The sequence below is a fragment of the Oryctolagus cuniculus genome, chromosome 8, assembly GCF_964237555.1.
Source record: "Oryctolagus cuniculus chromosome 8, mOryCun1.1, whole genome shotgun sequence".
Taxonomy (NCBI): domain Eukaryota; kingdom Metazoa; phylum Chordata; class Mammalia; order Lagomorpha; family Leporidae; genus Oryctolagus; species Oryctolagus cuniculus.
In genome coordinates this window covers 98,597,822-98,622,099 of record NC_091439.1, presented here as the reverse complement: position 1 = coordinate 98,622,099, position 24,278 = coordinate 98,597,822, and the positions used below count along the sequence as shown (strand labels likewise).

Here is a 24,278-nt window from a genome sequence, read left to right as displayed (position 1 = left end):
CCACTCTGCCTGTAAAAAAACAAACAAACAAACAAACAAAAAAACAAAAAAAAAAAACAAAACAAAACAACAAAAAAAACACCTTGTTGACATTTCCAATTTAATATCCTTAATAAGCCCAATAATATCTAATATCTTCCAGCAAAGACGCATATTTTTAATAAGTACTTCCTATTATTGAACCAGTGATAGTAACAGGATGAGTTTCAGATGATTGCACATACCAGTATAAGAAGTATAAAAATAACTTTTTTGGTAGGGGAGGATACAGTAAATACTAAATGCCAGAAAACTAGGTTGATTGAAAAATTTGCTACATTCTGTATTAGTTTACATTTCTATATATCTACTTTCAATTACACTGAACTAAATGTTTTCAACAAGTATTTCCTAAAAGCTAGCATTTTTACCATTACAAATCTTCATCTTACATACTGTGAAGGTGACAATAACATTTCATACTCATATGATATAGCTTATATTTTTATAGTATGAAAACTAGCAGGATCATATATTACAAAAACCTTTTTAATGTGCTGAAAACTATCAGGATCAAATATTACCAAAACTGGAAATTACTATAGCCCACATTGGCATTAAAATGTAACCTCCCAAGGGCCCCTGTGGGAATCACTCTCCAACATGTTTTTCAGAGAACAGTAAGACAGGGCTCAATATCATTTCAACCGTGTTGACCATCAAGTGTCTCATAAGCAAAATCAGGCTCAGAAGTCGGCTACACAATTTCTTCTACAAACAGCAATGTGCAGATTATCAGTGAAAACGCCAAAGGTGGCTTTACCCAGAGCGCTTTTTTGGAACATGAGGATCTCAGCAAGAGCAGTGCAGCCCGCAGCATTTAATCCCTCGAAGCCCAATGGAAACAGCAGATGCGCACATTACTCGGTGGCTATCTCCTTTCACTCCAGCCTTCCTCTGAGGCCCACGCCTTGTTGTGCCTTATTTATTCCCTGCCATGTTTGCTACAGCATCTATATGGGCCATATGTGAAGTTGCTTCAAAAAGTTCATGTAAAATGGGGATTAAAAGATGTTTATTTTGGTACCACCCCCCCAAAAAAAACCCTTTGACATGTGCATTTTCCACAAACTTTTTGAAGATCCTGAATATAAAAGGTGTTCAGAGGTCATAAGAAACCCAAGAATAACAAATTTTGAGACCATGTTAGAGTGTCATAATCTTAAATATTCAGAATCTTAAAACTGAAAACCACATCTTAATTTGATGTTAAAATGCTATGATGGTAACTGGCACACTTGGAGAGCTTAAAATATACAAGATATCTTGAGATTTCTATACAAATTTCCTGATCTAATTCTTTACACATTAGAAGTAAAATCATGATTACCTTAATAAAGAAAAGAGATAAATCTGAGGCTTAGAGTTTCAACTATAGGTACAAGTTCTCACAGTTAACAAGTGTTCTCACGCTGAAGAATTTATGCCAAATCAGTACATTCTGTAATAGACCAGTATGAATTAAACAACCTGGTCCATCATGGGGCGAGAAAGATAAGGATATATTATAAAGTGGTAATTCAACTGTTGATGCCATAGTGTTAAACAAGTTATGGTAATCAGCTGCTGCCTTCACAAAGCTGCAGTTATGCACTGGGACTTCTTATCTAAACAGAAAATGTTTACTTCGTTCCAGGTATGGTTACTTGCAGAGAACACACTGCAAAGCAAAATCAGGAAGATTTCTGTGTGCATGCAATTTGCCAACTACAGAAGCCTTCAGCTTGACATAACAAAACGAAACCAAATCAGGTCAGTATGGACTATCAGAAGAGGCGACTTCAAATGTTCTCCCATTTGCTAATTTCCTGGAGCCATGTACATTAGTATGCATGGCTCTTATTGATCACCAACTGCCAGAGTCTCAGAATTCCCCAGGATTGCAGGGCCAACTTTCCAATTTATTTATCATGAGAACCAGTTTACTCTTCACTCTGCAAGTACCTGACTTTAGGCCATTTTACTAATGTTTACCTACAGCAAAAATGAAATTGAAGGTCAGTCAACAAAGTAGTCCTCAATTCTGACAGTGCTGGGGAAATTAAATGTAATGCTTGAAGAGTATGAGATTCTTTTTATCAGTTTTGTAGATTGTACTTATTTGTTTATGTTATCAGTTGCTTCTCTTGCTGTAACTTGGAAAGCTTTGGGTAAAGAGTGGGGGCATTCTTTATTCAACATAAAGGACATTCTATCTAATTCAGTGACACTGAAGAGATCAACAAATGAATATTATAATCTAAATTTTAGCTGCTTACACTATTCTTTGAACAAAAAAAGACAGCTCAGGAAAATGTCAACCTGATCAATCTGTATCACAAGAAAAAAAAACCTGTATAGTGTTCATGCAATGAAATTCTGGTCATGGGGACTAATAGGTGCTCAGTAGGTATCCAGCAGGCTTAGGGAGAAAAAGCACGTTTGCTTACAACGCTAAACTCATAGTCATACTATAAAAAGTGGGAAAAAAAATACTGAACAAGACACAGGTGTCATGGTTTCTGTGACTTTTTCTGATGGTGTCATATTGGCATGAGTAGTGCTTAGCACTGTGCTGGTGATAAACATAGTTTATACACTTCCCTATATTTAACTTGCAATTTCTTCTGTAATAGCTATAATTTTGAGTGCATTGAGTGCTATTCAAGTGACAAGGGGAATGCTACTGGATGCATGCACTTTTCTATAATGATGCCAGACTTGTTTTAACCCTTACAGTTTTCAAGTGTTTAGGAACACACAGTGTTTATAAACCTACTGAAATAAGTTAAATGACTTAATTACTCCTGTAAATGCTTACCAAGTGTGTTACAGGTATTCCCCATACCAGTTTCCTCAGCAGGGGATTACAATTCTGCAAGGATTTGAGGATCACAAAGCAACACTAGTTTGAAAAAGGGTCTGAAGCCAGTGAGGCTTGACATTTTCCCAACAAAGCATTCTGGGGACATTTGGGAGAGGGTCATCTTCTAAGAATAGTTTAAATGGACATATATTATTCTCTTTTCATTTCTAATGCAATACTATACAGCCCAAAGCATGCTCCTTTATTCTCAGGAATAATTTTGCACCGATGTGGGTATTGCATATTCCATTTTCAACATAAAAATTGCTATGTGTACATTTAATTCTACTAAAAGTTAACATTATTTGATAAAATTATAGCTAATGGACACTTAGATCCTAAAGTCATTCTTGATTTCTCCCTGTCTCTCTTGACTGACAATCAATCCATCAAGTCCTGTCTAATCTACTTCCAAATGATGGCTGTAATCCATTGACTTTTCTCCACTTCGACTGCTCTCCCGGTCTGAGCCATCTTCATCATGTTGAGATACCTGGGTAATTTCACTGCCATCTTTTCATTCGTGCCATGTTCTTGCCATCCATTCAGCATATATTAGTAAGAAGGATGATTTAATAATGGCAATCACATTACACACACCTGCTTACAATCCTTTTCCCTCTTACCAAGAATAATTAAAATTATTATTTTTTAAGTTAGAAATTTATTTATTTTTTTTAACTTTTATTTAATGAATATAAATTTCCAAAGTACAGCTTATGGATTACAATGGCTTCCCCCCCCCATAACTTCCCTCCCACCCGCAAGCCTCCCCTTTCCCTCTCCCTCCCCCCTTCCATTCACATCAAGATTCTTTTTTTTTTTTTTTTTTTTTTTTTGACGGGCAGAGTGGACAGTGAGAGAGAGAGAGACAGAGAGAAAGGTCTTCCTTTGCCGTTGGTTCACCCTCCAATGGCCGCTGTGCCAGCACGCTGCAGCCGGCGCACCGCGCTGATCCGATGGCAGGAGCCAGGTACTTATCCTGGTCTCCCATGGGGTACAGGGCCCAAGGACTTGGACCATCCTCCACTGCACTCCCTGGCCACAGCAGAGAGCTGGCCTGGAAGAGGGGCAACCGGGACAGAATCCAGCGCCCTGACTGGGACTAGAACCCGGTGTGCCGGCGCCACAAGGTGGAGGATTAGCCTAGTGAGCCGCAGCACCGGCTACATCAAGATTCATTTTCAATTCTCTATATATACAGAAGATCAGTTTAGCATATATTAAGTAAAGATTTCAACAGTTTGCACCCACATAGAAACACAAAGTGAAAAATACTGTTTGAGTACTAGTTATAGCATTAAATCACAATGTACAGCACATTAAGGACAGGCTCTTGTCATGAGTTGCCAAGGCTATGGAAGCCTTTTGAGTTCACCGACTCTGATCATATTTAGACAAGGCTGTAGTCAAAGTGGAAGTTCTCTCCTCCCTTCAGAGAAAGGTACCTCCTTCTTTCATGATCTGTTCTTTCCACTGGGATCTCACTTGCGGAGATCTTTCATTTAGTGTTTAGTGTTTTTTTTTCTTTTTTTTCTTTTTCCCCCAGAGTGTTTTGGCTTTCCATGGCTGAAATACTCTCATGGGCTTTTCACCGGATCCACATTCCTTAAGGGCTGATTCTCAGGCCAGAGTGCTGTTTAGGACATCTGCCGTTCTATGGTCTGCTATGTATCTCACTTCCCATGTTGGATGGTTCTCTCCCTTTTTTATTCTATCAGCTAGTAATCACAGACACTAGTCTTGTTTACATGATCCCTTTGGCTCTTAGTCCTATCATTATGATGAATTGTGAACTGAAATTGATCACTGGGACTAGTTAGATGGCATTGGTACATGCCACCTTGATGGGATTGAATTGGAATCCCCTGGTATGTTTCTAACTCTACCGTTTGAGGAAAGTCAGCTTGAGCATGTCCTGAATTGCACATCTCTTCCCTCTCTTATTCCCACTCTTATATTTAACAGCGATCACTTTTCAGTTTTGTTTCAACACTTGAGAATAACTGTGTATTGATTACAGTATTCAACCAAAAGTATTAAGTAGAACAAACAAACAAAAAAATGCTAAGAGGGATAACGTATCAAGTTGTTCATCAACAGTCAGGGCAAGGGCTGATCAAGTCACCGTTTCTCATAGTGTTCATTTCACTTTAACAGGTTTCCTTTTTGGTGTTGTCAGCGATCCAGGAGAACATATGATATTTGTCCCTTTGGAACTGGCTTATTTCACTCAGTGGCTATTTTTGTATTAGACAAAGTCAACTTTAAGTCAAAAATTGTCATGAGACAAAGAAGGTCATAACCTATTTCAAAAAATTGGATTTTTGTCAAACATTCTAAGAAAATATATACTAAAAGCTAATATGGTTCAAGCATCTTGTACTCTTTAAAAATCAAGAGAAAATAAAATTTAAAATTAATGCTAGACACTATTTTCTTCAATCACATTTTGCAATTGAGTAAAGTGATGATCCAAAATGGTCCCACTACTTGCCTACAGTCGTAGGGCCAGCAAGTGATGGAATCAGCCTTGAAATTCAGGCTGTCTAATGTCAGAAACTCCATTGACGAACCTTGGGACACCCTTGCAAGTGAGATGCCTTCAGTTTTTTAGAGTCTGCATCTGGGATTAGAAGTGACAGAAAACCAGTCAACTACCAGGTACCCAGAACACCTCCCTCTTTCAATAATAATTTTGAATCAATGAACTATCCTAAATATTTATATGATATTATGGAAAAGAAAGTTGCTTAAAGAGTTTTCTAATAAATGGAAATGTCTTAATTTGCACTATATGGCAGTTTTTCCATGAGATATCTATTGTTTGAGAGATCTGATCTGTTAAAAGTCAAGAATTCCCACTGATATGTTATATTTCACAAAATACTAGGATTTCATTTTTTACCTATCTAATCAACTTCTTCATGAATTGACAGAATGGCAGAATGAACTTTTCTAAGGAAATATTTAGTATCACCTTCCCTAATAAATACACAAGTTAAACCTTAAATTATAAGTTTTCAAATGTTTTTCTGTTGTATGCAGTACTTTGTATTGTCATTCATTCAACTCATTTCAATTCACTCACAGTAATTCTAAAATTAAAGGATAAAAGAGTAAAAAGTTATCTGAAATACATTCACAGGATCAGTTGTAACAACTTTATAAATGTACAAGCACCAATTTTAACAAAAATTACCTTAAAAGTAAGTGAAATATATTTGATATGCCTGATATATCTTAATAGAATTTCTTCTCTAGAAGACACATTTTGAATATTGTTTCATAAGTTGAGTCTACCTACCATCCACAGCTTGTATCATAAAGTTACATGTATACCATCAAAACTTGCACATTCTGAATGACAACACAAGGATGCTTTTTGTGTTCTATGTGTTTACTCCACAGGCAATAGCAGTCTCTAGGGAAATTTATTGCCAGATTTTTATGAAAGAGTCTTCTGGTCTATTTTATTCTCTGTGATAAAATAAATTAAGATACTAATTAGATGTGCAAAGCTCAGGTGATGATATGCTCATACAGGAGATAACAGAATACCACATTTTGAAATGTTTCCACAGGCTTTGAATGCAATAAAACCAATAATCGTTTCCTTTCCTTTAATCACAGCTCCAAAATGAACTACATAGTCCCTTTAAATAAAAATGCTAATAAGATCAATTTAAAAAAAAAATTTTAAAACCCAAGATTTCAACCAGGTATTTTTTTTTTCTTTTTTTTATCCTAGACCAGTAGGGAATCAACATGCCAGTCCCTCGTGAAGAGGTTAAAAGCAAAGGGTTTTTCTTGGAACTATCTCTCTACCATTAATGTGAAAGCAACGTCATTTTTCCCAATAAATAAAATCAATTCTGTACCTTGTCTGCCGCTGGCCTGGATGGAGTCGCTGCATCCATTTAGTCCATCAGCTTCTTATCTCACAGGAGTACTGGACTAAATGCTTTTGTTCAAGAGAAAACAAGAAATGAAACCATAGCTGGCACTTAAAAAGTCTAAAGTTTTAAAACCTTGCATCTAGCCCTAAGCAGAGCTGATTAGACTCCTCAGTTTAAGCTATTTTCAATTTCTATAATTATTACTACTTAGGATGATTTGAAAGTCTAGCTACTCTTTGAAATAAGGTGACTCAAACCTCACTGAGGAATTTTTGTCAACATCCATGGATTCATGTTACTTATTATCAAGGTAACTCAAGAATCAATGTTCTAACAACTTAATGTTTTTTGAGGGGGGGAAATTTCATTCCTGCTTTCTCTTGTATTTTGAGGTTGTTATGCTATTCAAAATAGTAAACACTGATTTTTTTTCAACCTAAATTATTTTTAAGTAAAAGGCAAAATCAGAGCTAACTTATTTATTTTCTGCACATTAGTTCTAAGTTGAATGAGAACTTGCACCCGCATTTCCTGAGTTGCTTCACTTTGATCATGTACTAGTAGCCTCAGAAAGACAAAGATCTGCTTATAATAGATTAAACAAACAGGGAAATTCACTGGAAAGCTCGGGAAGGGCAGGAACCAGGAATGGAGCATCCCCGGAAATCTGAAAACTTGGCTTTATGTAAGTTTTATGCAAGTTTTGCGTGTCGCACGGTGTAGTTTTTGTTTTGTTTTGCTATTGTTTTGTTTTGGCTTTGACTTTTCCAATCCAGCTTTGATTTTGCCATAATTTCCACCTAAGTAACTAGCACGTTAAAAGTTCAGTTACCTTTTGTAACCAGTTTCATAATCTACCTACACGTTTCCAGAAAAGCCCAAACTCTGGATCTTCCAGAGGTGACAAAGGAATATCCCTCTTTCACCTGCTATCTAATACAATTAGCCATGGCCATGGTGTAGACTCAGGGTATCAAAAGTGTTCAATAAGATTTCCAACTCAAATAAATACTTATTGAATACTCCATATGATACTGAATGATATGTTGTAGATGTGATGAATAAAATTGTGAACCATTAAGATTCTTACAATTTTATAGAATAAGCATTTCATATAAAAATTGGAATATGCAATATTTGTAACAAGATTTTTTAGTATTCCTTTTAATAAGGAATATTTGGTTATGAACTTTAAAATTATCTCTTTGGGGAGAGGGCATATATTTTATGGGGAGTGGAAGACTATTTCATATTGTTTCAAATAATTTTTAGCTCCATGGATTTATGACATGGTATAGACACTAAAATTTCAAGTCTGTTACTTCACCAAGAGACACCAGATCCATCAAAATTTAAGGGATTCTGGGGATAGCGCTGTGGCATAGCAGGTAAAGTCGCCACCAGCAGGCCAGCATCCCATACAGGTGCCAATTCAAGTTCCGGCTGCTCCACTTCCAGTGTAGCTCTCTGCTATGGGAAAGCAGTAGAAGACGGCCCAAGTTCTTGGGACCCTGCACCCATGTGGGAGACTAGGAAGAAGCTCCTGGCTTCAGTTTGGTTCAATTCCAGCCATTGTGGCCATTTGGGGAGCGAACCAGCAATGGAAGACCTCTCTCTCTCTTCTTCTCTGTAGGTCTGCCTTTCAAATAAATAAATCTTTAAAAAACAAAATTGAAGGGATGATGATAGGTATGTTTACATGGAAACATGTTAGTAAATATAATCTGTAAAAAAGATTTAATTCAACTCAAATTAATCACATACCCATACAAGAAAATATCTTTACAATATAGCAAACATATTAAAATATAAAATAGGGTGACAAACAAAATGTGTTCCTTAAAATCTTGCACAAGCATCAAAGACTTGACTATGAAATTGTTGCAACCAATAAAAGATAGCATTCAATTTCCTTCATCTACACATAAAATTACAAATATACTAGTTATTCAGGGGAAGCATGAGTATTTCCATGCCCAGGGTTATAAGATTATTCCCTTGCAATCTCAGAGAATATAAACGTGAGAAATATGGGACTGATGAATATCCTGAAATTGATCCTCACAGTGATCACAGTAACAGGAGACAGTAACAGGCTGATGCTCTGATCCTTCCTCCATTCTCACTAATGCATTAGTTCAAAGGGCAATTCATTAAAAAGGACGGTGTTCTAGGGGATGGTGGAGGAGCACAGGGTCTCATAGAAAAACCTATGCGGAGGCATGTAAGGCCACGACATATGAAATCAAAGGATGGATGTATCACAGAGCATTAAAGAACTGATCATGCATCTCCTAGACAATTCACTGACTGCTGATTATATTTGCACTTCAGTACAGTATATTAAGTGTCTTAGTCCATTTTGTGCTACTGTCGGAGGATTCCTTAGATTAGGAAACTTATAAAGAAAAAATTTATTTTCTCACAGTTCTGGAAGCTGGCAAGTCCAAATTCAAGGTGTCAGAACGTTTGTCTGGGGCACCCTCTGGGGAGGCAGACTGCTGCCCTCCCATGGTGGGAAGTGGAAAGAGAAGCCGGGAGAGTACCCTGGGAAGCCCCTTTTCTCTGGGCCTTATTCCCTTGTGTGAGGGCTGGAGGTCTGTCTGTCAAACTCCTCTTAAAGCTCCTGCCTCACTGTGGCAACAGCTGAATTTTGGAGAGGACACCTTCAACTCATAGGGAGCGAGGTTTAGCATAAATTAAAAATGTGAGGTCTTAGTCTTGGAAAACAGTACCTTCAGAGTAGGTATTGCACATTATTTGTCAAATACAGAGCTATGTGCTTCTACTATTAGATCAAGAAGCAGGATGGTAGGTAACCTTTAATTATCATGGACCAGGGATCCGATGATTATGTGTGCCTGGAAAGAATAACACCATTGACAGAAGAGGCAACTCAGGATAAAGGAGCTTCTTCTCTAATGTAGTTAAATGATGAAGATCAAGCACCTGCCTGCTTTCCCAAATTAAGGAATCATGTCCGTTACGTTTACTCCTAAAGAACTTAAAATATTAACAGAGAACATAATTGTATTATTGCTTAATACATCTCACTAGTTTCTGTTCAATATGAGGATTCAAGTTCCCTGTGATGATCTGTTAATTCAATCAACATTTGGTGACCCTGATGCAGTTTCTGGCTCCTGGCTTCACCCTGGCCCAGCCCCAGCTGTTGCACCCATCTGGGGAATGAACCATCAGATGGAAGCTCCCCTTGGCCCTGTCTCTGTTCCTCCTTCTCCATAATTTGCTATTCAAAAAATTAATTTTTAGAAAATTTTTAATTGAAGCCTCCTATCCCATCCCATAAGCTTTCTTATTCTTTACTGAAATTTGAGTACTCTGGGAAAATAAACGTGTAAAAGAAATTTCTACAAATAATATTCATTGGTTAAAAGCTGGAGAATATTAAATGTGAATAAAGAGCACCATTTTATTCTCCAAAAATAGTTTGGATTTCTATTAGCAATACAAGTACAGTTTTCCTATTCTCATGCGTCTTTACCAATATGATTTTTATCTTTTAAGATTTGTCAAATTCTTAATAAATATGATATCATAATTCTGCATTTTCCCTGTGTTTTTCCTGTTATTAATAGTGTCATCTGTCATACAGATTTTCAGCTTTAATACCCTATCTCATTAAAAATATAAGTACAGGGCTGGAACTGTGGCAAAGCAGGTAAAGCCACTGCCTGCAGTGCCCGCATCCCATATGGGCACCGGTTCGAGTCTCAGCTGCTCCACTTCTGATCCAGTACTCTGCTATGGCCTGGGAAAGCAGTAGAAAATGGTCCAAATCCTTGGGCCCCTCCACGCTCGTGGGAGACCCGAAAGAGGCTTCTGGCTCCGGATTGGCGCAGCTCCGGTCCTTGCGGCTATCTGAGGAGTAATACAGTGGATGAAAGATCTCTCTCTGCCTTTGCCTCTCTGTAACTCTGCCTTTCAAATAAAATAAATAAATCTTTTAAAAAATATGTACTTGTTTTATTCTAGTTCACTCATTGTTTTAGATCTTCTGTTTAGACTGAATATACATGTGAAATGTGATTAGGGTAAGATGAATATTGTATTTCCCTTATAGATACCAATTAATTCAATGGATAAATATATTTCTACAGCTTCAAAACACAAATTTAATATGCCAACCACTTATGTATGCACAATCTACAATGAAATCTAGATTATCAGTCCCTTTATTTTCACACTGAATACCATACCGTTTGAGTCAGTATAGTTAGATAGTACAACTTCATATCTAGTACAGCAGGTGGTTGCTAAAATTTTAGTAAGTACTTTTTAATTATTTTACCAAATGATATACAGAAATTGTTTGTTAAGTGTTTCTAGTATTTCACTGAAATATTAATAAAAGATGTTAGCTGGAAAACACAATAAGTACTTACTTTTAAACTTGTTTGATATTCAAAGACAGCTTTTTTACACAATTTGGCATTTCTTTCAAGATATCTTATAGTTTGTTATTGTGGATATTTTTATGTTGTAATTGGTTATTACCAGAATTGAAAGGCATTAATCTCCATTTATCTATAAGCTGAAAAATGTGAATTCTTAACAGTTCTATTCCAGCTGATTCTCTTTGATTTTCTGGATTAAATTTCTTTTCTTGAGTAATGCTATTATTATGACTATACTTTTATTATTATTTTTTATCAACTTATCTCAGGAGTCTGAATCTTAATACAGTGCTTGATAAGACATTTATTTCTAACTTGTTAATGCTTGTAGTAATTTACTCTAAAGATCTATTTGTGACATTAGTTACAATTTAAAAAAAAAATCAATATATTTCAAAATCTATTAAGCTTCAGTATTAACACTGTGCCACATCTTTTTGTAGGAATTAACTTTACCATGTTTTCAATTTATTCTAAACTCATTTGTGACAAACTCATATATTACTAAATAGGTTGATACTTAAAATGATCAAAGTTTATATTTCATTAAAATACTTGAGGTTATCACTAGATAATTTCATCAGTGTTATGCTAATAAAATATCACAATATAGTTTATATAAAGACCACTGAGACTATGTATATGAACTTCTCTTTGTTTATCCAACCTTCTATCTACATCTTGTTCTGAAAACACCACAATCATCAGGCTTTGTGTGCTAGGACAAAGGGACACTTTGGATTGAAACCCTGCTATTTATTCTATTGCCAACTGATAGCATTTTATACAGGCAAATAAAATATCTCTTCCTGACCAGTCATAGAATTAGAGCTCTAGCATCATTTTAAAAAAAATTATTACTAGCTTTTCCTAATGACCCATTTGTGTAAAAAATACTTTTCAAGCAAATTGAAGCGGAAGCCTCATCAGCCAGAGGAGAACGGGTGCAGCCTCTGAGGAGGAGGAGCAGCAGATTAGTATCTGCAGAGCGTAATGAGAATGCAGTCGTGCTGATGTTCGGACCGATTCTCATTGCAATCTTTGTCACTGCAATGGATTCACGGCGTATCATTTTCCATCCTTGTTATATTCTTTGTCAGAAAAATGAGATATCACTCATGCCATCTGCCTTTCTTCCACACCCCGCTCCCTTATACTTGATTATATTTTTCACAGATTGCATTAGAGGAATAAATTGAGTAGCTCATACAAAGTCCATGGAAGAGTCTTGATAAATATCAGGACAAAGTCACAAAGCAGGAATCCATAAGCTATCTAATGGAATTGTAAAATAGAATACGATAGTTATAGATAAACACGTCACTCTGAAATTAAAGTGTATGCAGATTCATCCCTAGAGAAAATTACCAAGGTAAACAAACTTTCTGACACACTTGTAGCTTGAAATGGGAATATTGTGAATTAAATCATCTGTTTCATGGCCTCTTTCCACAACTTTCCCAATAGGCCATGAATACAAGTGGGATGATGAAGAAATACATATGTGAAGGGTCTTCAAAAAATCATGGAAATATGCATTTTGAAAAAATTATGCATACATTTCAATTTTTGCATCAAAATATTCTTATCTTTTAATTCTATTTAACTCCTTTCATATGTAACTGTGTGATTTGTTGAGTTTGCTTTTTCAGTTGTTTGCTTCCATTTGGAAACTTTTAAAAAAGTAGTTTCAAATTCATAGCAGATAGAAAGGTAACAAGATTTGTCAGTCTATCTCCTGCCCCCCAACACTCACAGCCTCCCCTATGATTGCATTCCCACAGTGGAATGGTACACTTGTTAATAAGCCTACAGGACACAACATGCAGCATAATCATCCGAAGTCCACCATTTACATCACGTTTTACTCTTGCTCCTGTACCTTCTGTGGGATTGGGCAAATACAAAGTGATAATATAGACACCATCACCTTCAGAGTATTTGCCTTAAACAATCTCTGAGATCCATCTATTCACCCCTTCCCCCACCTGCCCCCGGCAATCAGATATTTTTGCTGTTCCTGTCCTTCGCCTTTTGCAACATGTCCTGTAAGTAGACAGCTTCCTCAGACTGGCTTCTTTCACTTGATAGGCATTTAGTTCCCCTGTGTCTTTCCACGGCTTTTTTTTTTTTTTTTTTGACAGGCAGAATTATACAGTGAGAGAGAGAGAGACAGAAAGAAAGGTCTTCCTTGGCCATTGGTTCACCCCGCCATGGCCACCACACTGCGCCAATCCGAAGCCAGGAGCCAGGTGCCCCCTTAGCTCTGAGTAATCCATTGTCTAGAGATTTACCACGGTTTATATACCCATTTACCTACTAAAGAACTTTCGGTTGTTTGCAAGTTTTGACAAGTATGTGTATAGCTGCTATAAATATCCTTTCAACTTATTTGAGGGAATAAATAGGAACTGGGTAATGTGGTGTCTATTTTGTTTCATAACGAATCACCAAATTGTCTTCCGAAGAGGCCAGCAATGTTGAGTTCCTGTCAGCAAGAAAATGGATTTTCTGTTGCTCCACATCCTCACCAACGTTGGATATAGCAAGTGTTCTCGAATTTAGTCATTCTAACAGGTGCATAATGGTCACTTGTTTTAAGTTGCATTTCTCAGATGAGAAGATGGGGGGCACCTTTACGCATGCTTATTTGTCTTCTGCCTATCTTCTCTTAGTAGGTGTGTGTTAAGATTTCTAGATAATTTTTTGAACTGAATTGTTGCCTTTCTTATTGTTCTTATGGTTCTTTTTGGTTTATTTTGAACAAGTTTTTTATCAGATGTGTCTTTCCAAATATTGTCTTCTAGTCTGACTCGTCTCCTCAATCTCTTGATATTTTTCAGAGAAATTTCTTTTAAAGATGTATTTACTTGAAAGAGTTACACAGAGAGGGAGGGAGGGAGAGACAGAGAGACAGAGAGATCCTCCATTCCTCCGTCTGCCAGTTCACTTCTCAAATGGCTGGGGCCGGGCCAGCCTCAAGCCAGGAGCTTCTTTAAGGTCTCCCACATGAATGCAAGGGTCCAAAATACTTGGGTCACCTTCTGCTTCTTTCCAGGCACATGAGCAAGGAGTTGGAATGGAAGTGGAGTAGCAGGGACAGGAACCAGCACCCATATGGGATGCCAGCATCAAAGGAGGCAGCTTAACCTGCTGTGCCAGGATGCCAGCCCACACAGAAATTTCTAGATTTTAGTTCAATCCAATTATCAGTTATTCCTTCATAGGTCATACCTTTTATGCTGTATCTAAAATATTACCATACCCAAGTTCATCTACAGTTTCTTCTTTCTTTCTCCCTCTCTTTTTCTTTTTCTTACTTAAAGACAGAGCTGAAGCTGAAAATTTCGGGGAATGGGAGGCATGGAAAACTTACCATTACACTCTTAGGGTCTTTAAACTGACTTGAATTTGATATGTTATAAGACAGACTAATGGGAGTAAAGTATCCAGATTTTTACATCTACGTGGGAGCCCTCAAAGGAAATCAAAGTCTCAAAGAACTAGCAAGACCAAAATGCTTTTATACTAACTTGAACAAAGTTAAATCATGAAAACTAAAATATATAGGGAGGGTGAAAGAAAATACTAAGCAAATACGGTTTTACAGGGGAATTTGACCAAATAATTAGTAAGTAGTTGAAGATTTCTACATAATTTTCTAGAAACTAGTAAAAAATCTGGGTCTTCCCTTGTATATTTTATTAATCTAGCATAATTTTATGTAATATGGAAAAGGAACATTAGAAAACAAGCTTACTCATGAACATAGGTATTTTTTAAATCCTATAAAATATTAGTAAACTGATTCTACCAATGTTTCAAAATTATTATGACAATTTAGTATTTATTCCACAAATGCCCCATTGTTTTAATATTAGAGAGTTAATAAATTTTTCTCTATGTGTGAGTTACATTATCTTCATAGATGCAAGAAAGGTATTTGAGATGACTGAATGCTTAAGAAAAAACAGCACTAATGGATTTTAAATAAAAGAGAACTTCCTTGGCATGGAAAGTTATAGCTATAAAAAAATTCACAGCAGATAACATGCTACAAATATTTTATTAAGAAAAAGAGTAAGGGGCTGGTGTCATGGCCTACCAAGTTTGGGACCCAGGTGCTCCAATTCTGATTCAGCTCCCATGCTTATGCTCCTGCGAAGGCAGTAGGAGATGGCCTATATGCTTGGGCCCCTGTACCCATGTGAGACCTGGAAGATGCTCCAAGTTCCTGGCTTTGGACTGGCACAGTCCCGGCCAGTGCAACCATTTGAGGAATAAACCAGCAAATGGAAGATCTGTCTCTATCTCTCTCTGTATAACTCTGACTTTCAAATAAATACAAAGTAAATCTAAAAAAAAAAAAAAAAAGGAAAAGATAGATAAAGTAAAAGGACAAGTGGGAGCATTGCTACAAAGTGCAGCAGCCTTTGTAGAACCCTGCATGTGAACCCTGCTTCTTCCAGTTACTAATGGGTTGGCACTAGGAATCTGCTAACCTGTCTATTTCATTTTCCTCATCTTGAGCACTACAGTAATAACAATGCTCAACTCAAGAACTTACGACGATAAAATTAAGTAAACTTTTAGGCTTAGAACACTTTCTGGCTTATATTAAACAAAATAGGAATATTTGTTACAAGAATAGTAAGATTCCTCAATTACCATTTCCATAAATACTGTAACTGAGGGACTAATATTATTTCAATAAGAAAAATAATATACACCCTCACACACTCATACACACTTACTGATGTGGCTTTTAAGAGGTTCAGTGTTTGCAGATAATATGATTATCTGCACAGAAAAACCATTTCCAATAGTGAAATAAAACAAACTATCAAAGGATACATCTAAAACAATGTGCAAGCCTTTTATGGAACATAAAACTTTACTGGCTGACTATAAAGAAAACATAGTGAGCCTAGCCTCTTAAATAGAAAGTCTCACTATCATGAAGTTCTCCCAAAAGTGACTTATGTATTCCATGTATTATCCTCAATTCCAATATTTTTCCCTCTGTGGAAACTGATCATTGATTTTAAGATATTTATAGGAATAGTGACCACCAGATCTATTTCTCTGAATAGAAAGGCATAATTGGAATGAATTTACTAAAATGTATCTATCATGATTCTTCTGGTATCACAAAACAAATAGACGTGTTAACTAATAACAGGTAATACAGAGAGACCAGAAACATGCTTTCATGCAGAAATTATTTATAAAAAATCTGGTATTACATATCAGTAGGAAAATAGGGAAATGTTTAAAAAAAGTCTGGACCAATTAGTCACCCTTGTAGAAAAAGTATAACAGACACCCATGTCACAAACTTAAAAAGTAACATTTTCAGGCCAGCACCCGTGGCTCAATAGGCTAATCCTCCACCTTGAGGTGCCAGCACACCAGGTTCTAGTCCCGGTCGGGGTGCCAGATTCTTTCCCGGTTGCCCCTCTTCCAGGCCAGCTCTCTGCTGTGGCCCGGGAGTGCAGTGGAGGATGGCCCAAGTCCTTGGGCCCTGTACCTGCATGGGAGACCAGGAGAAGCACCTGGCTCTTGCCATCGGATCAGCGCGGTGCACCAGCTGCAGTGGCCATTAGAGGGTGAACCAACGGCAAAGGAAGACCTTTCTCTCTGTCTCTCTCTCTCACTGTCCACTCTGCCTGTCAAAAATAAATAAATAAAAAATAACATTTTCAGGTAGATTCATAACTTAGATAAAAGACTTTAAAAATTCATGAAGTCCCATACAGGAAAATTTTTAGAAATTGGATTTTTATTGACCAAAAACTAATAACTGATAAATCTGAGTAATTTAAGAAAATCTTGTCAAAAGCAGTACTTGCCTTTTTCTTTTACTGTGAAAAGAAAAGATTAAATTTACCACCCCATGAGAGAAATTATCAGATTTATTAATGTAGGGTTAAGTTTTAGATGTCCAAAAACCTTTTATACAGTTTTTTTTTTTTTTTACTCCAAAAGCACCATTTGCCCCTTTTATGATGTCACTGACCCTCTTGACCATGCATGATCTAAAGACACCTTAAGGAAAGCCGAAGCTAAAAAGCAAATGGGAAAATATGATTGTAGTATGTTAAGGCCAACAAAGCATTTACATACCTACTTTAAATCAACAGAAAATAATTAACCCAGTAGAAAAATTACTCCAGTAGAAATTAACTCCAGTAGAAAAAGAATATGAAGAGGCATTACATAGAAGAAACATAAGTGGCCAAAACACGGAGAGGTGCTTGTCCCAGTTAGTGATTAGAGAAATGCAAATATTATTTAATACCCAAAAACTTAATAGAAATATACGGCAAGCTACATATGTAATACATATGCAGATATAATGCATGTTTACATATGTATGTATATATGCATACATATATGCATACATACAAAAGATTAGAAGAATAAATTTAAAAGATAATTTTATTTGGTGAAAAGAACTTTCAGAACCATTAATTGTTTTTTCATAATATACATTTCCCTAAACTCTTTGAAGGCTCTCTTGTACATACTGTATACCAAAAATATGCAAAGGAATGAAAACATAATTCAAGAAGGAATGCAATGCAAGTAGGGCACCAAAGAGCCTATTTGCCAAAGCAATTAACTTGCAAGAGCTATATTAAGTTTCCTGATCAAAAAGATCTGAGCTGGAAGGTAGTGTGAGAGAGAAGGAACAGGGGGATTGCTTAAAACTATGTGGCATTTGCCATGTTTAAAATAATTTCCTTTTCCCGCCTCATTTTTCCTGTCAGTAAACATCATTTAATGACCTAATAAGTTTTATAATCTATCATTGCATATATACTCTACAATCTATAATGTTTCTGATCCTTCATTAACAAACCGTAGAATATTTGCTAACTTTAGGAAATGACTTATAGGTAGCTCACTCAGAATACACTACCTCTAAGTCATCTAGCAGGAAATATTCAATGTCCCCACTTATCCAGGCTCACAGCTGTATGTTCAATGACTCAATTTCCATTTCCCTATATAAAGGGACTATAAAGTTTCCACACTGCCGGAGTCTATTGCATGAGTATAATTGGTACACAGAAAGTGTCACTCAATATATTAGAAAGCTCCCCCAATAAAGGTGAAGATAGCAAACCACACAAAAGCTTCTATAGTCTAACCAGTGCACAGGAAGTGTTAAATCATTCTAAGTTATTTCCCAGACATTCCCAGAGGCTAACAAGTTCTAGGTGGGAGGATTTCCTGACTATCCTATCTTTTGTGGTTGACAAGTATTTGCACAGGGTATACTAAACATATGGATGATATGACTTTTGATTTATTCAATTTAGCTTTTAAAAGTAGATTAAGAAGATATTGCATCTATGACCTGCAGATTTTTATTATGTGCTCTAAGCTTAAACAAAAATTTGCTATTTTTGAGAGACAGACCAAGAGAGTTCTCATTTATTGGTTCATCCCCAAAATGCCTTCAACAGTCAGGGCTGGGTTAAGGCTGGTACCAGGAGCTGGGAATTCAATCCAGGTCTTCCACAAAGGTGGCAACAACCCAATTACTTATAAGGCTAAATTTAATATAATACTTTCTGGGCATGGAAACCAATGACATGTTCAAAATGGGCAACTTAAGATAGTTAAATAAGGGATGGTTCACTGATGTATTAGCAAGAACAAGAAAAACTGAAAAGGAATGGCAAATGCACCCCAGAGCTGCCAACTAGAGATAGTCTCACCATTCTCCACTCTAGGAAATAGAATTTTATTTAAGGAATACAATATTTAAGGAATGAAGCAAAGACCTCCATGGGAGGTCTTTAGAGAGAGGGAGACAGGATCTGCTGGGAAAGAACTGGGAAAACAAAAACAAAAACAAAAACAAAAACAAAAACAAAAACATTGCTTTTCTGCCTTCCAGTCTCATACTGTCTGTTCTCTTCAGCTGACCCCAACCAGAAGTTAGAGGACTAGAAGCCCATATGATGCAGCCAGTACAAGCCACTCTCCTAAAGCATAGGGTAGGTAGAAAATTCAAACTGGATGGGGGCAAAGAAAATATATTAAGGATAGGAAGGCAATGATTGAATGTAACATGGCCAGTGTATTTTATCAAAGTCATGCCTGGCAAATGAGCTCAAAGTTTTCTGACATCAAAGGATGAAATACACAAAGCAGCAAAATGCTCACATGGGTTTGTAGCCAATCTAATTAATTTTTCATTTTGTTCTCATGTATGGTGCCCTCATGAATTGGGTTAATGTCTTTGAAACAGGTTTTATGGAGTTGTCGCTTCTGCCATGTGAGGACCCAGCTAAAGGCACCATCTTTGAAGTAGAACGAGCCTTCACCAGACACCAAATCTTCTCGTGCCTTGATCTTGTATTTTTTGTTTTTTTGACAGGCAGAGTTAAACAGTGAGAGAGAGAGAGACAGAGAGAAAGGTCTTCCTTCCATTGGTTCACCCCCAAAATGGCCGCTATGGCTGGCACACTGCGCCGATCCGAAGCCAGGAGCCAGGTGCTTCCTCCTGGTCTCCCATGAGGGTGCAGGGCCCAAGGACTGCACTCCTGGGCCACAGCAGAGAGCTGGACTTTGAAGAGGAGCAACCGGGACAGAACCAGCGCCGCAACCGGGACTAGAACCCGGAGTACCAGCACTGCAGGCAGAGGATTAGCCAAGGGAGCCGCAGTGCCGGCCAGATCTTGTACTTCTTGATCTGGCAAAGAATTGCAGGGACCAGGTCAACTTACAAAGAAGAAAAACAGTGCAGAAAACATCAACGACCCTGGCACTAGCAATCACATTAATGATATTAGAAGCACAAGGTCATCTTCGACTGGTAATGCCAGAACTATAAGAGAGCCTTAGGTTTCAGAACGAGTAGAGCAGCCAATATGGCCATTACCACACATTTTCAGACCTCAAGGCAAAGAGTAGTAGGAAGCCAGTGAACAAATGTATTTCACAAAAAAATCAAGTCTCCTTCCTTAGTACATATTTAAAGCTTTAAAAAAAGGTATTTATTTGAAAGGCAGAGTTGCAGAGAGACAGAGGCAGAGAGTGAGGGAGGTCTTCCATCTGTGGGTTCACTTCCCAAATGGTGGCAACGGCCGGGGGTGGGCCGATCCAAAGCCAGTAGCCTGCAGGTGCAGGGGCCCACAGTCTTGGGCCATCTTCCACTGCTTTCCCAGGCCACAGCAGAGAGCTGAATGGGAAGTGGAGCAGCCCAGCTTCGAACTGGCACCCATAAGGGATGCCAGCACTGCAGACGGTGGCCTTAACCACTCTACCACAGTGCCGACCCCATCTTTATATTCTAATATTCTAATTTAACCAATTATTCATTTTTGAAATGTATTAATTAGAATTTTAAGGTAAGTAGTTAAACAGGAAATTATATTCCATTAAAAATATGGAACACAGACTCCAAATGTGGTTCTTTCCCCTTAGAGTCAAGTCAGTGTTCTCTTTTTCTTAATTTTTAATTTTAATTTTTAATTAGTTCAACAGATTCCATGTGATTTGTAGATACAATTCTAAGAACATGATAATCCCTTCTTCCCTCCCTTCCTGTCCTTCCCCCCACCCTCCTTCCTTCTCCCTATTTTACTTTTGAGATAACATTTTAAACTTACAATATAGTAAAGAGGCTTCATACTTTATAGAGTAAGAAGTTTAACAAGTGAAAAGCAAAAAGACACTAGTTTAGCAGTAATCAGATAATGGCTATAAACAATAATTACATGGAAAAATGTGTGTTGACTTGTTTTTAAATCAACAAGATGATTAGCATGAAAAAATATACTCTCTAGATACAGGTAAAAGATGACTTCAAATACATTGATACAGTTATGGCAAGGAGCCCTGCAACGACACAATGGTAACTCCGTGATGTATCGAATAGAGCCTGAAATCCAGAATGCACTATTAAACTGGAAGTCTGGAAATAGGCCCTCTTTAGGAATTTGTCAAGCACCCACACATAGTTCTGAGAAAGCAAGTAAGGGTGGCTTTGATCTTATGAGTACTTAAGCCGAGAGGGTGGTACTACGTGAAGATAAACTACCTCCCTAGAAGCTTGTGTTTCCATACAAGCACGTAGGAAGGGGCTTAGGAACACCTTGCTGAAAGGAGCTGGAGGCTCTCGATTTGGAGTTGAGGACATGTCCAGTGGAATGTGAGGCCCAGGGTCCTCACAGTAGAAAGGAGCTACCAAAGACTGAGAAGGGAGGAAGGCAAAAGAGAGGAGAAAGCTGACTGGTAGCTATATGTAAAGAGCTTTTTGACTTCGACCCAGAGTGAAGCTGTGTCAGCAGGAACTAGGGCATTAGGGTGAACCGAGGGAGGTGACCAAAGAAGGCCCTAGGAGCCAAGACTGCTCTCAGTAACACCCGTGCGTCCATGACAGCGCTGGGGAAGCTACCATGAAGGCACTGAACCACTAGGACTGCCTGAAGACTCACCCTGAGAGGATTCACCTCCCTGAGTGCCATCTCACCGGGCAGACAGCAGCAAGTAAGCAAGAAATTTGTTTAAAGTACAAACATGAAACACATTTCTGTAAATGATACTTGGGCAAAGTCATAATTTCTTTTAGCTAGCCCCCTTATCTGTCATATCTTTTTGAAGGATTAATATTATCTTGCTGTAAAATGTGAACACTTTTTACCCATTCACCTGCTCCTTTTTAACCTGCCAGCGCCACATTTTATCCACTCACCATTTCTCTCATTTGTCCACCATGACTCAGAGAATCCTTGCTATGACAAACCAAATAGAAGTTATTGATGTCGGAGATTTCTCATGGCTTCCAGTACTTGCTTTGCAAATACGGACATGCAGATAGCTGAGTTCTGCAGTCCTTATTTAGAAGATTCAATTTGGAATATTGATAATTCTAACATTCTATGTTCAGCGTCTCCATCTTTCAAACTATAAGATGACAGAAATACTTCTCATTTCCATTTTCCATCCTCATAGGTGTGTTTTTACAACCAATGAGATAACATTGATAATCCTAGGGAGTGGATGGTTTTCTTTCTCAAGACATTAGTGTGCAGTTTAGTGCTTATGGAGAAGCAATTTACTGAATGGCACCCTGGTGGTATAAAACATTTCAAGGACTATTCCATTTCTAGAAAGTGAAAAAAATGGTGGATTCTGCAGAGTAGAGCCTTAGGATATTTGTAGTTTAAAAAGTTGTAAGTAGTAAAACATTTAAACAAGACTAATCCGTGTATCTTTTGTCATATTTCTTGATTCTACTTCCTAATAAATTTTCTTCCAAAGGAAATATTTTGCTCTAGTTAATTCATAATTTCTCTCTGTCCCCCTCACCTTTGCCATATAGTTTCTTTGACTATTAACATTATCTTGTGGAAGATGAAAATTTTTAAGTCTTGTATTTAACCCATACTTACTGTTTTAAATTCTTATTGCTTCCTCTGATCCATTTACCATTTCTCTCTAGAGCCCATTACTTCAAAATGCAAGTACATTCTTAATTACTTAAAAATATTCAATATGAGAAAGAAATTTCAATTATAGGAGCATGACTTAAACACCTCTTATAAATTGATAAAGTCTGAAGCCAGAATCAGTAAATTTTCTTGATGACTATGATGACAAATTTACATCTGCCTGCATCATAGATTATATTGTGATTGTTTTACTGTAAATCTTAAAATTCATGCTTTAAAGTTCTTTAAGTGTTAAATACCTTTTATTTCAGTTTATTATTATAATTACTATATTTTGTTACCAGTTATATTTTTTATGATGCTTAATTCACAAATTAATCTTTATCATGGGCATGTATGCATCAGGAAAACAGTAAACATAGGGTTGATTACTGCCCAGGGTTTTAGACATATTCTGGAGTCTTGGACAGTGTCCCCATATATAAGGGGAGATCACTATATACAGAAATCTATATCTATAACATCAATAATTCTGTGCTGGGCCCAGGACTCCCTTTTGGGTGGAGCCCTCTGCCTTAAGAATTCTCATGGAAGTGTCAAAGAAAAGGAGACATGAGGGGTCGAGGCTGTGGCACAGAAGGTCTCACCCCCACATGCAGTGTCAGCATCCCATATAGGTGCTGCTTCAAGTCTCAGCCACTCCACCTCCAACCCAGCTCTCCGCCATTGTGCCTGGGAAAGCAGCCAAAGGTGACCAAACCATCTGGGCCCTGCACCCACGGGAGATCCAGAGGAAGCCTCTAGCCCCCGGCTTCGACCCAGCCCAGCCCCGGCCACTGTAGCCACCCAGGGAGTGAACAAGGGGATGGAATCTCTGTTTTTCTTTCAATTAGATGAAAATAAATACATAAAGTCTTGAATGAATGGATGAATGGATGCATAATTTAAGGGCAACAATTATTCCTTTAACTGAAAAGTGATCTCTGTTAAATATAAGAGTGGGAATAAGAGAGGGAGGGGATATACAATTTGGGACATTCTTAAGCTGACTTGCCCCAAGTGGTGGAGTTAGAAATGTGCCAGGGGATTCCAATACAATCCCATCAAGGTTGCATGTACCAATGCCATCTCACTAGTCCAAGTGATCAGTTTCAGGTCACAATAGACCATAATGATAGGTCTAAGAGCCAAAGGGATCACATAAACAAGACTAGTGTCTGCTAATACTGACAGAATCAAAAAGGGAGAGAATGATCCAACATGGGAAGTGGGATACACAGCAAACTCGTAGAATGGCAGATGTCCTAAACAGCACGCTGGCCTCAGAATCAGCCCTTAAAGCACTTGGATCTGGCTCAAGAGCCCTTGAGAGTATTTTAGGCATGGAAAGCCAAGACACTGTGGGAAAAAAATAAAAAAAGAAGACCTAAATGAAAGATCTCTGCAAGTGAGATCCCAGTGGAAAGAATGGGCCATCAAAGAAGGAGGTACCTTTCTCTGAAGAGAGGAGAGAACTTCCACTTTGACTATGGCCTTGTCAAAATAAGATCAAAGGCGGTGAGCTCAGAGGGCTTCCATGGACTTGGCAACTCATGACTAGAGCCTGGGGAGATTGCTGACGCCTTAAACAAGAGTGTCAATTTGTTAAGTCAACAACAGGAGC

At 37.6% G+C, this 24,278-nt stretch overlaps 1 long non-coding RNA gene across 1 annotated transcript in view; it reads right to left on the bottom strand.

Moving 5' to 3' along the window:
- Nucleotides 1-6,629: 6,629 nt before the first annotated feature.
- LOC103350790 (uncharacterized) overlaps nt 6,630-24,278 on the bottom strand; it is a 772,648-nt gene continuing 754,999 nt past the window's right edge. The window contains exon 16 of the long non-coding RNA XR_011378436.1: nt 6,630-6,848. This is a non-coding gene — a long non-coding RNA (uncharacterized lncRNA). The remainder of the gene's footprint in view (nt 6,849-24,278) is intronic.